The 13765-nt window shown below is 40.5% G+C and overlaps 1 long non-coding RNA gene across 1 annotated transcript in view; it reads right to left on the reverse strand.

Moving 5' to 3' along the window:
- The window catches only part of LOC141947270 (uncharacterized), a 63130-nt gene extending 49365 nt beyond the window's left edge, over positions 1 to 13765 (reverse strand). Inside the window, exon 1 of the long non-coding RNA XR_012630065.1 lies at positions 13237 to 13765. This is a non-coding gene — a long non-coding RNA (uncharacterized LOC141947270). The remainder of the gene's footprint in view (positions 1 to 13236) is intronic.

Here is a 13765-nt window from a genome sequence, read left to right on the forward strand (position 1 = left end):
ATCTTATTCATCCATATGTCAATGAGTTGGGTGCAGATTCTACACATGACTCAAAAAACAAAATGTCCAATTATCACCATGACATACCAGCATGTGGGCAAAGTTAAAACAAAGAAGGCTTGGAGCGTGGAAATTGACTATGGGCTTGAAGAAACACCTCCCTCTCTTTCCACATAGGGACCAATTGCATCGTCAACATCTGGAAGTTGTGGATAAGCTTGTCCAATTCAGGATGAATCTGAGTCCACTTACTCTCTTATAAATCAAGAGAGGTCAATTACAGTGTGTTTAATATCCATGTCAACTGTGTGAGATGAGAATTAGGCTGTAGAGGTCATCAATCCCTTTGTTACATTAGACACAATAAGCTGAAAGCTAAGAGGAAACATTAGCATTTCCCCCACATTGTTATGTGCATCCTTGCATCACTGCAACTAATCACCCTGATGAGCGATCCTCTGCCCCATGCATCATACATGCACAGAGCAGATACAGCAGGCTCTGTCCCAAACATCTGAAATCTTCACAAATCATGGGATACAAATTCAGACCAGATCATTTACTTCTGCTTTATGACGGGTTACATCAACACAACAAAAAGGAAGGGCAGCAAAATTACATTTATACTTGGTTTAGAACACTGTGGGTCTCCTATTTCACCTAATAAAAAAACGAGGAAAAAAAAAATCAAGCCTTAATACAATTGTCCTTCTTGGAGGTGGGGACACAAGGCGCAGCCATTTCGATGTGCTCGGTCAGCTGCCAGCCACAAAGCGCAGCTCCGAGGAGTCGCCATGGGTGTCCGCCCAGCCCTCGGTGCAGGAGCTGCAGGGAGCTTTGTCCTTGGGAAACAGGATAATTATTAAGCAGGTAACATCTGGGACCTGCTTCTCTCAAACAACATTGGGGAAAGATAACTGTGTTAGTGTAAATGACAGTTGCGGGTTTCCAGGCCTGGCCACTGGTCTATGTGTTCAATTTGATTGATTGGCAGGTGCTGGGAGAAGCCTTGTCTGCTCATTTCTCCCAACTAGAAACGTCCTCCGTCTTTATCCAGAGCTCCCCTCTCAAGTCCCCTCTCAGCAATGGGTCTCCAAGCAGCTGCTGGACTAGGGATGGGCAAGAGACAGCTGGGCAACCCGGGGACCAGCCTGCCCCAGGGCTGCAGCAAGGACCCGGTGGAAGGGCATGGTGGGTGCTGGCTGCCTGGGCTGTGGGGAGCTCCATGATGGAGGTGAGTGGTGTGAAAAAAATACAAGGGGATGAAAGAGATGAGAATTTTTCACTGGAATCAGAGCTTAATCAGGAAACACACTACAATGCAGCCATTTCTCCTGAATGTGTTTCTTTCTTTCCCAGGTCCTGCCTTGACATCTCCCCATAAGTGCCCCAGGAAGAGCTGCCTGAACACCAGCCGCAGTTTGCAGGTTTTCCAGGACACTGCAGGTCACACACATGCAGATCAGATTTGGCTGCCTGGCATTATGTTGGGTTTAAATGGCTTTACACTGGAAGATGTGGCCAATTTGCCCTCCAAACCACATCCCTGTCTGCAGCCTGAAATTTTGCAAGTAACTGTTATTTTCCATTTTGCAGTAATACATGATGTTGTTTCTGAATTTTCAGGAACTATTTCTACTTTGTGTTAAGAAAGATCTGTACTAGTGCTGTCAGAGTTTGACTTTTATTTTGTACAGTCAGACTATCACTGTAAAAGGTGCCAATATATCTATGAAATAAAAGGTTTAGTGCATGCATCAGTGAAAAATTACATTTTTAAACACAGGTTATTAAAGATTATGTCACCAATTTGCATGCATGCACATATATACAAATATATGTAAAAATACATATGCAGGTAATCAAGTAAGAATAGCTTATATTATTGCATCCTTTGGAAACAATGATGGTTGTATCAACAAATTCTTCTGTTTCTGATACCAATAATAATTTACCAGGCTCATGTTTATATACTACTTTTCATGATATATGTATTGAAGACTTTTTTAAATTTTTTCTTAATCAAACCACTGTACAGAGGAGGTCTACCAAGGCTTTTCTTAAAGCAACCTGACATCAAAAGATTTCAAAAGGACAAATGCTGCTTTTAAAAGCTAACATACTATTTATGATTTTAAATGGCAGAGGTATGATTTAGTCTGCTTTATTACAGATGTTATAAATGATGTTTCACATAAGAATATTATTCTCTCATTGCTTTCCAGGTAGAGAGGTAGAGTTTCCACTGGCTTCATTAAAAGGCCTGAATGAATGTAAAACAGCTGCAGAACCATGAACTGGGTCCTGGCAAGTGAGATCGCTCCTTGGTTTTTTATCATTTGACATGGCAACATGGCAGCTATTTAATTACACTTGTACAAGAACAATAAATAAAAGTCATATGACCTTATGTTTCAATAAAATAAAATCCACTTATTCTTTTTAACTAAAATGTCATTTCCCATTTATTTTCCTGCAATGTGGTTGCCAGTGTCCAATTTTTAGGCTCAATGCACAACAGTGATAAGGTCAAAACCTGAAACACGGTGATGTGATTAGCCCTGTCCTAGGCTACCTCATAAAAATGTCTGCCACACAGCACATGCTCTGTCATGCAAGAAAAATTGTTTACCAAAGGGTTCAACCAAACAGAGAGTTGTATGAACATGCAGAGAGTGCTACCCTGACTTTTTAGAGTCTCCTCTCAACTGATTTGTACAAGGGAGATGTGGTGAGTGGAAAAAAAGAAAAATTAAAATGGGTAAACAGAAAATAAAACTGGACACTCTGGAAAATCAAAAATTGAGGTGGGTGGTCTGGCAGCTCAAGTAACTGTTGCAGATGACCTTATGAAGCTGAGGTGTGATTCATCAATCCCATAATACTTGTGATATGCGATATTTTCCCTGCTTCGGACTAGGCACCATCCCAAACAAAACCTGACCTGATGAGGTTTGGTTCACAGAGGTCTCATCTCTCCATGAGAATAGGTGGAGTTACAAGCATCAGTACCAAGCACTAATATGGTACTATAGACAGAGACTTTATTTATCATACGGAGAGTGAAAACAAAGCTTTCTAATAGATTTATTAGTAAAAGGGAACAGAAGAATCTAGTATGGACAAACTGCATGTTCCCCACATCTCAGCTGCCAAGACTTCCTGCCCTCAGGCTTAGATATATTTATCTGGTTATAATTCAGTAAAGTTGTGTGATTTCAAGCCATTCCAAACAAACAATACATCTAGGATATCATTCAAGGATGTCCTGACAATGCAATATTTCACATTTCTGTTTAAAATTAAAAAATGGAGATACTAATTAAATGCTCTCACAAAGATGAGTTGTTCTTCTCAGAAATTATTTTTATTAATTTTATTTTTTTAAACAATTTAAGGACTGTAAAAATTAAAATTATGATAGTTTTATTTGGATGAAATTACTATAACATGTACATCACTGGAAGAGAGAGAAAAGCATATGGAATATATATATATTCAGAGCTTGATTGTGCTGCTTCTTTGTATTCAAAGGCCTCTTTGACTTCACTGGAAATTTTACATATGTGACAGTTGCAGAAATGAGTCCTCAAATTGTAGAGAAATCAAATTTCCATGTTAAAGAAACCCTGTTTCTAATTTCACTTGGAAAAATCAGTTTTTCATATGTCCCCCCATCTCGTTATTTTTCCAGCCTTTCTAAACATTGGTGCTTTTTGTAAGTGAGGGACACTGGGGCAGAGAGCGGGGGGGAAGACAGAAAGAAAAAAAGGACTTTGTGTTTACCAGGGGACAAATACGCTACTGGAACAAGTGTTTGGTGTCGAGTGTACTGTCAAGAGTAAAGGAAAACATGGGTAATACCATTTGCGCCTCAGTGCTCAAAATAAAATATTAATGGCAGCATTTCCTGAGAAATTAAATTACTAGAGAAAAAAATCTTAAAAATATGCATTCCACTGCCTTGTTGAAAGCCCTAACACAAATTATGGTCAAATTAATATCCTTTTGTCTTCGGCACACATACTTTATGACCTTGAGCGATGTTCTCATGTAAATGTCTGAGGTTTTCTTATTTAGAAATAGTCGTATTTCACACACACTCACTGGCCAAGGGAAAAAACCCAACCATCAGCTAGGTTTGAAGGGGTGAAAATCAGCTGTTTGTTTGCAGGAGTCATGAGATGATTTGGGCTCTATTTAGCCCCCACTTAAACCTCCAAAATGATTCAACTTTAGTCATTCTTGACATAAGAGCATTGATGCCAAAGGGTTAAGTCTGACCAGACCAGTTTGTCCTCAGCTGCACTGACGGACAGTCAGGCTCGGCACATTAAGAGAGTGCTCTTTTTATTGCAATGCTTCACAATTTCTTTACGGTTCATACTCAACCTTTAATAACGACTTGCTGGTTGTTAGATAACTGCAGTTTTCAGTAACCTGAAAATAAAAAAATCAAGATCCGTTCTAACACCAGTCTTCCATATGTGATAAATTCTGACTACCATACCTCTAAAAACAATATCATTACCTAAAATAGAATGCATTATCTCAAGTTTCTAATGCACACTATATTATCACCATGAGTAAAAAAAAAAAAAAAAAAAAAATTAGTTTCTAGATTATGACTGTTTCAAAAAGACAATTATGATGTAAAGGAAGGAAACATTATGACTCATGCCTATCAATTTTCTATTGCCTATATTCAGTTCTATCTGAAAAATAAAATCATGAACAAATTGAAGGACCTGCCAATAAATTGAAATTGTTAGCATGTTTTATACACACTAAAAACGTGTTTCACATAGGTTAATAATACCCCACCAGCCTCATAAGCAGTGAAGGACACAGCCTTCATTTGGCCCGACTGTGTGACACAGGAACAGGCTTGCTCACACTGAAACTATGAGGGGGCTAAAACTTTAGGTCACCAAGAAACACAGATATTTGGGGCATAAGCTTGCAATCAGTTGAATATTGTCAAATGAGGAAAATCTGTGTACCTCACATGGTGCTTAGCATCTTGTCAAACACTGGTGCACTGACTTAAGGTCAGACCAAGCGTCTGTCTCCTATTCCGGTCCTCACAAGAAGACTATCCCTAGGACTGCTAGTATTAAAATTATATAAATAAGTGTCTTCCACAGTCATAAACATTTTTTCCAGCAATATTTTTTGCTGTTGTCTCCCATTTTCAGATATAATCCACTCTGTTAAATTTTAAGGACAGTTTTGCAGAATTCATACAAACATGGTTAAACCTAAGATCCCACAGCAGTGTAATAAATATTCATCAGTACTGCATTTGCCTTTATGCACTTCCCAAGCTTCAAAATAGCTAAATGACACAAATTTGTTACAGTGGTAACAGCAACACAATTATGGTTAGTGGCCTGTCGCTGCTACCATCCAAACTTCAGCTTACAATAATATAAAACTCTTGACAGGCCATTCATGGATCAAACTTAAAATATAAGGAAAAAAGAGAAATGGTTTTAACAACTGAAAGTTTATGGAACTGCTAGATCACAAGCTAGCATATGGAAGGGAAAAGTACATGTACAGTGGGAAAAAAAAAAGAACATGTGCATTGCACATAGGTTTTATACATACACACAGTATTTACTACCTTGACACTTTAAAAAACAGTACATTTCATAAAGGAATGGCAAGAAACGAAGACCCTAAGGGATGTTCTCCTCCATGTCAGAGGTCCAAACTGAGCTCAGGAGAGACAGAAGTTCATCCCACAGACATGAAACAAATTATTTCTGCCCAGCTGGGCAGCAGGTAGTAACTGGCACTGGAGGTGGACATCTTGAAAGGGAACCCAGGGGTACATTAGGCAGCAAACACTGCCCTCCTTGCAGGCAACAGATGCCTAGTAGAGAAGCTTTCACTCCCTGATTCATTACTAGACATCACACCAGAAACAAGATGGGTAAAAGATAGAGTTTGGTGTTATTCATGCTCTAGGCTCGCTCTGTGGACCAGAAAAGGAGGAGGAAGGAGGGAAGGGAAGGAGCACGAGAGAGAGATTTACTTCTTGAGTGGCCAAGCGCACCCAAGTCAGGCTCCTGCTCTAACCTGCCCGGGATGAGTTTCTCTCTCTTCATCGGCTTTTTGGAAGCCAACACAGGCAAGCAGCCAGCCTTCCCAAGGGGATAGCCACTCCTCCCAGCATCTCCACCACCCTGGATCAGGCTGTCCCCAAGGACTCTAGGACCTTCTTAGGGATTATCTCTGAAACAAGGTCCCCCACTCAAGAAAGAAGCATTCACCCATCTTCTCACAAAAGATTGAATATCAGAGTGCTACAACGGGGCTTTGGTTACTAAAACATCATTTTTTTAAAAAACACACTCCATAGCTCCATGTGCTAGCACCCAATGAATTATTAACACAAATAATTAAAACTAATATATGGTTGTAAAAATAAATGAATAAAGTATATTTCATTATGCAGAATCCTTGATTTTTATGGTGTTTGTTTGATTACTCACTAATTTGCAAAATGTGGTAATCTGCAGTATGCATCCCAGTCATTAGTGAAATCATACTGTACTTTAGTCAACAGGCTGATGAAGTGACAGGTTGCACCAGCAGCAACAGATACCCCATACAGAAGGGCAAAAATGAACTAAGGGGCCTGATTCTTGTTTTTGTAAAAGCCAGTTTACAACACTCAGGTAATGAAGAGTAACCACTGAGTTTCTGCAGAGAGGTTTATGGTGATATAAATGAACATTAAAGTAAATAATAATCTGACCAAGGACACTTAATGGCTTTTAGGGTTTTCTTCACATGTTTTATCTTTTAGTATCTCTGATTAAGTTTGGTGAGAATATCTAGGTGACACCTAGAAGACAAATATAACTCAGCATGGATCAACAGCATAAGTTCCAACACCCAATGTTGAGAAACATGGTCTCCTGAACAGATATAGGGGTGTTATCATTGGCAGGGCTATAAATAAATATTAAATCCTCATCAATCAAAATAAGAGGTACTCTAAGGTTTCACTTTCATCAGATAACAATAACACCTCTGGAAAAACATTAAGTCTAAATGATAGCATATTTATTATTTGACAAAAACTATCTTACAAAATATTTTGTTTTAATTCCCAGGTGATTTACATAATAGATTATAACAGCTGCTATAACAATTCCAAAGCTGGGGTTTTTTCAGAGAACTCTTTGAATTCTCTAACACTACAAGTGTTTTTCCAGGTCTTATTTTTTAAATTAACATGCTTTGAGAAAATACCTGTGTGTATTATCCTAGAAGCACGCTAGCAGTTGATCTGAGCTCGATAGAAGTGGAAGAATTCATAGGTCTTTTCAAAGTCACCTGTTGAACTAAGGTTCAGAGACGAAATATTTCTCCTTCACCATCCCAGAACCTCTACAGACCAGAGAGCAGCACAAAGGCTTTGCAGGGCATGGACGGTTGCAGTGCACAGCCAGAGCAGAGCCTCCTGGCAGATATCACTGTATTTCAGCATTTTAATAAGCGCCCTGAAATAACTGGTTCTATCCTGAGTTCCTTCTCAGGCAAAACTCCTCCTGAAGCAGTGGTGGTCCTTTTGTTTAATTCTAGACACGTGCAAATTTATTTTGGGATTAGCAAATAATTAATCTATTAAAAGGTTCCATGGGACATTCCGAAAGTTGCCGTGAAAAATTATTGTCAGTGCAGAGCTGAGATGTTGCTTTATAGAATTAGCTCATAAAATAGTATCATGTGTAATTGCATTCATGTTGTCACTGTCTTTTTGTAAATCTCCAGAGATTTACAGCACCACACACTGGAGCAAGACTATCTAATATTTATAATGTTTCATTATTTTTATCTACTTGGAACAAAACCTATAGATTTATAGAAAATCCAACACAATGTGTCAGAAATAACAGTGTCCACTTGCACGATTTATAGCAGGACACAAAACACAGGCAGACACAATACCGCAGTAATTGCAAGCTACCAAACAGCTGCATGGCATTTACTCAAAATACTTTATGCATTTAACACACTTATTGAGCGGAACTTGAAATGGGCTCACTGTTTATTTGGACATGTCAGAGGGGAAATTTTGTTTCTTTACTAGACCTATAGAGTATAAACAGATCCGGATTGTAAAGCCCTTTCATCGTACTTCGTACAGGTAAAAATAATATTTTAACTAATGTCAGCTTTGACTAGGGAAAAGTTAAAAGGCTTCAGAACTTTTCCTATAGTTTAACTCAAAGTCCTGCTTGGAAGAGGATGGTCAGATCGTTCTTGCATATCTTTCATATCAGAAGTGAGTTGTTTACGGCTTTTTGAAACATTTAGGATTTCATCCTAACATTTCCTAATTTATGACCAGAAAACTAGGAGCATGCAGCTTTCTGATTGCTACTGTCAGCCAGCAGACAAACACTGCAGTAAAACAATTTCCTTGTAATTGGTGGGGTCTTAAAATACATGCCCGAGCTCCGTAAAGAACATAGCACTGATGTCAATAGGAACTTTGCCAGATTAAGAAACGAAGAATTTGGCCCTTTCTCTGCAACTACTGACAACACTGCACAATTTTATGTTGTTCAAATTTTTTCATTAAATATGCTATTCTTCAGTACACAATAGAACTTAAGAGGAGAGAGTATCTAAATACGAATCTAAGTTTGTAAAGGAGTCTCTAAATCCTTTGTAAATGAGGGGAGAAAATTAAAAATTCCAGTGATACTAAGATTTTCTAGATAAGAAAGTCCATATATTTTTTAAGGGATGAGGTTTTTTAAAATAGCTGTGCTTTTTGCTACAGTCACTAAGTATCATGAGAAGGAGAAATACGATATTAAGCAGGATCTGATCCTAAACTTATGGCTCCAGTGGGAGCAGACTAAAACCCATTTATAGCATATCCCAACAGAAACACTCCATTTACTGTAGCAGTGTTTACTGCATCTGAATTCTCCTAGCAGAAAACAGCATTTTCACAGTCAAGTTCCAATATTAGCAGGGAATTAATTATTAAGTGGTATTTGTAGAACAGTGCTAAGGTTGTGGGGGTCAAAGAGGGGGGTGTCCCTCATTGCTGTTACTCCTTGGCAAAGAAGAATATAGATTAGGTAATCTGGTCAATGTTCAACTTTTAGTCATATGGCTAAAAAAATGGTTTACTGGAAAGGACCCGACCAAATCTTTTAGATAGTTGTTGCATTCATACAAAAATACACCTTTGTCTAAACGAACAATAATTTAAGAGATATCCTAAAAGCAATCATTGCTCGGATAAGGTGAACCTTGCATATTATTTCCATCAGCTCTGCAATAACAGTCCAGCCTTCCTATCAACACATATCTGAACACAGACCTTTTTAAGACAGACATGAATCAATAAATTTTAATCTAGCTCAAGAACATTACCTGTAAATAATGTGCTGTAAACCAAAGAAAAACTGGAAAGACATGAAAAGTGTTGTACCTGTACAGTCATTTATACTGTGCCTGAAGCCTGTTCCAACTCAACAGGAGTCTCCCATTGATTTCAATGTGGTTTGGTTCAGTCCCTTATTTCAGCCTTCATGTGTTTTGCCAGTTTAATGTAGTTACACTTCCTGGTAGCCTTTGTCCATTGCTCCTTATAGGAACATTGAACAATCTGCTGTGTTATTAAAAATGTTTGTGGAAACATGAACCACATTGTACATTGATCAAACATACGGACTAAACAGCTCCTACAAATATCACAGCAGAAAACTAATCCAGCATTTAAAAAATATTTTTATTTTAGTTTTAAAAAAATATCCCAAGTATTTTAAAGAAACTAGCCAGACAATTCTAAATGCTTGTATTAGGGATATTCACCTCAGTGAAAGTCCTGCTGCAAGCAGTAATGGTAAATAAAAATAAATAACTAAATCTAAACGGATTAAAAAAATATGACTGACACTGAAATTGCCATAAGCGTATAACCTGCTTCATTCACCTGTGTGAAGGATAAGGATTTTGATTTAAACATAGACACTTGCATTAGATCAAGCATCTAACTGCCTGTATTATAACCCCACTTCCTAAACCAAACATGCCAGTAATCAAAAGTCTAAGGGTTCAACAGCTTTCGATAAAACTTAAATAATTAAACATGTATTTTTATAAACAGGAAAAAAAATCTTGAGTGCTGTGATGCTGGCGTTGCATGTACAAATTCTTGATTTGTAATAATCATGATATTTACAATGTTTCTTGATCTGTATTGCAGAGCTGGTGGAAATACATTTCTGCTCAGCACTTGCATTATCTAGCAGATGTATATTTTCAGGGTATTTCCTAGATGATAGCTCTTTCAGATGTCAAGCAGAAACTACACTTGCTCTGTTGGGATTTTTTTTTAATGTACAATACCTTAAAAACTAAAATTCCACTGCAACCACCATTCGTTACAATGCTTCATGCTGACTTGGGTGTAAATTTTCACCATTCAAGAAAGTCATAGAAAGGTGAAATTTTAAGTGCCAAATAATACCTGTTTGCAGAAGAAAAAAATGTCCTTCTTTCAGAAATATTACACCTAGTCTAAGTTTATTTCTAATGTGAGCTGTTGGAGCTTGCTTGGCCTGCAACCCACAAAGGTTATCCTGTCGGAGTGGCTGTCCATTTTTTTGTTATGAATTGTTAATAAAATCTACTTGAAATAAAATGGAGGAAGAGATATACAGTAACATCTGCGTAGGGTTTTTACCAACTTCCGAGGTGAGCATTTTATATTTTGACTGTAAAATGTGCACAGAAATTGGGCCTGATAAAGAATTCCGAACCTTACAGCATTTGGTTTATATTTTTTGACTAGAAGTGAAGTGTCTGGCACATCATTCATTTCCTCCTGGAAGGTGCAGATTTGAGGACATGTTCAACCCTGCTCCAAGTTTAGAAAGTTTCAGAATAAAAGGGAACTATTCCCAAAGTCCCTGCCCTCTAGGTCTGCCTTTTAGATAATGAAGTTTCTGAAGGCGTTGCTCAACAGAGACCGACGAAGGAGGAAAGAAAGAAAAAAAAAAAGGGGGGGGGGGAGAGAAAATGACAGAAAAGCATATGGTTTTGCATTTCTTCTGAGTTTATTCAGAATTATATCCATCTGGGTGAAACAGCTAGCTCCCCAGCAAATTAATGGTCTGATGATTCAGGGAAATGTAGAGCTAGGTTCTTAGTTGTAAAATGCATGTAAATGAAGAAAGCAGTGCATGGAGGTGAATCTAGTTTGGTAGGATAGACATTTTTCATAGATTAAGTATTAATTTGGAAATAATAACCTCCTAATAAAATGCCAACGTTACAGGAGTTTTATTAAAACACATCTTCGAATAAAGGATCAAATTCTCTCGGACTCAGCTGCAGAGCGCTGAGGAACCTGAGCAGAGGCATCATTTATTAGCAGAGCCGACTCATTAGGGAGGGGGAAATTGCTGTCGGCTGGGAACTGGGTCCTGCTTCAGCTGGAAGTTTTGCCTAAGGAGCTCAGGATCGGCCCCTTGCCGTGCCCCTTCCCCCCTCCGCCCCGCTGCAGGGAGGGAATGGCTCTCACCTCTTCCACTGGGGAAAAAAGGACATTAGCCTGCGCTTGGAAAACGCTCCGTTGTTTCTAAAACAGCAATCCCCTGGCAAGCCTGCGTGAGCAGAGCAGCGGTATCCGCAGATGCTCAACAAATGATCGGTTAAAACATGAAACGCGGCTTCCTTCTCTTTTTTTCTTCTTTTTTTTTTTTCTTTTTTTGGGGTTTTTTTTTTGGTTGGGTTGGGTTTGGGGCTTTTGGGTTTTTTTGACAGCAACTTCTGGGGCTTAAGCCCTCTCCAGAGTTTGCCCGTGCCTTATCATGTGAGTAACGTCCTGCACAACTTAACGAGATAAACTCTGACAAGCTAATAAGGCAGGGCGGGGGCCGTGCCTGCCGGCACCCTGGCACCGCGTCCCCGGGGCTGGCGGCCGGCTCCGCGCCCTCACCGCCGCCCGCGGAGCCCAGCCCCGCCGGAGGTCCATAACCCGCCGGCCGGGAGGCCGCGCAGCGTCCCCGTCTCCCCGTAGCCGGGCAGAGCCCGCGGGCGCGGAGCGGCGCGGCGGCAGCGCGGAGCTGGAGGCGCCGGGCCCGGCCCGGCCCGGCCCCTCGTGCGCGGCCGCGGAGCGGGGAGCTGCGGGAGGAGAATCATTAGCATGCGGTTATCGGGCTCGTTTCTCAGCGGCGCGCAGGGGTGGCTTTCGGCAAAGGGGACGTGCCCTGAACTTGGCGGTGCCCGGCGGCTCTCCGCGCCCCTCCGCCGGGACCGTCCTCCCGCCGCCGCCCCGGGGCTCCCCGGCCGCGGGGCAGCCCCTGCCCCGGTTCCTTTCGGTGGGAGCCGGGCGCTGAGTGTCGCTTTACCCGGAGAGCTAGAGGGTCTAATTTATCCAGTCCTCATTTGCGAAGGGTCTCCTGCTAAATTATGTCAGCCAAAGGTCAGCCGGACTCAGCGGTACTCTTCATTTTCTTAATTTTTAAAACAAACAAAAAAAAAAAAAAAAGGAGGGGGAGGGTGATGGGGGAAAGCGAGGGAGAGAAACCAGCAAGTTATTCAAATTCAACCTCATCTGAATAATCGTGAATTTGATCCAGTCAGAGCTGCAGACTGTACATTAAAAATAAATGTCCAAGAGGCTTTTACTGTAGTTGATTTAAAAAAAAAAATATAGAGGTTTTAAAAATGCAACGTCTCTCCAACCCCTCCCCCCAAATATGGAGTGAGTTTTCAGGTATTGCACGAACCTTGCGGAGTGGTATCAGTGTGTCTGCAACACTTACGTTGAATACGTGACCCCCCCAATCATAATTGTATGTTCACAAAGCACATATGGCAGCTGCATTCTTTGTATAGTTTGTTATGGTCTGGTGTGTAATGTAAATATAAAGATCAGACCCAAAACACAGTCTCGCTCTCCCCATAACAACCAAAAAAAAAAAAAAAAAAAAAAAAAAAAGTTGCTTTGCAAACTTAAAAAGAATGACATTAGTGCCATGCTACTGTCTGAGCCAGCAATGATTATTTGGTCTGTTTGCTCCCATTCGGAGTTAATACACGACAATAGTTTTACTCTGAGCTGCTTGACGTGAAACCACTGGGGTTGGGCAATTCTGTTCCAAACAAATACAACTTCTACACCCATCCCTGGGACAGCGAGCCGAGAGCTGAGCGAGTTTTGCAATGGAGAAAAGCATCACTTACCACGGCGGGGATCTAGATCTCGGCAAATGCTGCCAGTAGGTCTGAGAAGTGAAAAAACTGGAAGGGAAGCGCAAAAGGCAGAAAGTTGGAAAGGGGGATTTGTGTGTATGTGTGTGTGTGTGCGCGTGTGTGTGTGTGTGTGTGTAAAAGCCAGAGGGAAATGCGAGCACAGCGCTCCCAGCTCTCCCTGGTCGCCACCAAAACAAAGATCCAGGAGTTAAGGGAGCAAAGCTGTGCCAGATCTACACACACAGCTCCTCAGGGCCAAACCTCAGCTTCTCACTCACTCCAGCTAGCGACAAGGGTTAACGCTCCGGAGGGACAGGCTAGCCGGCCCCTGACACCATTGGCTAGGAAAAAAATCAGGTTTAAGGTAAATTTACAGGCGCTTTGCAAGTTACAAAGGGATAATTTTAAATTTTATATAACAATAACAATAAGAATAGAAATAATAACAGAGCCCATCCTGGTCCAGTTGGCTAAAAAGTGAGGGCACGTCCCCCTGCCCTGCCCCCGCCGCAAACGCTGC

Source organism: Strix uralensis, chromosome 9, assembly GCF_047716275.1.
Source record: "Strix uralensis isolate ZFMK-TIS-50842 chromosome 9, bStrUra1, whole genome shotgun sequence".
Classification (NCBI taxonomy): Eukaryota; Metazoa; Chordata; class Aves; order Strigiformes; family Strigidae; genus Strix; species Strix uralensis.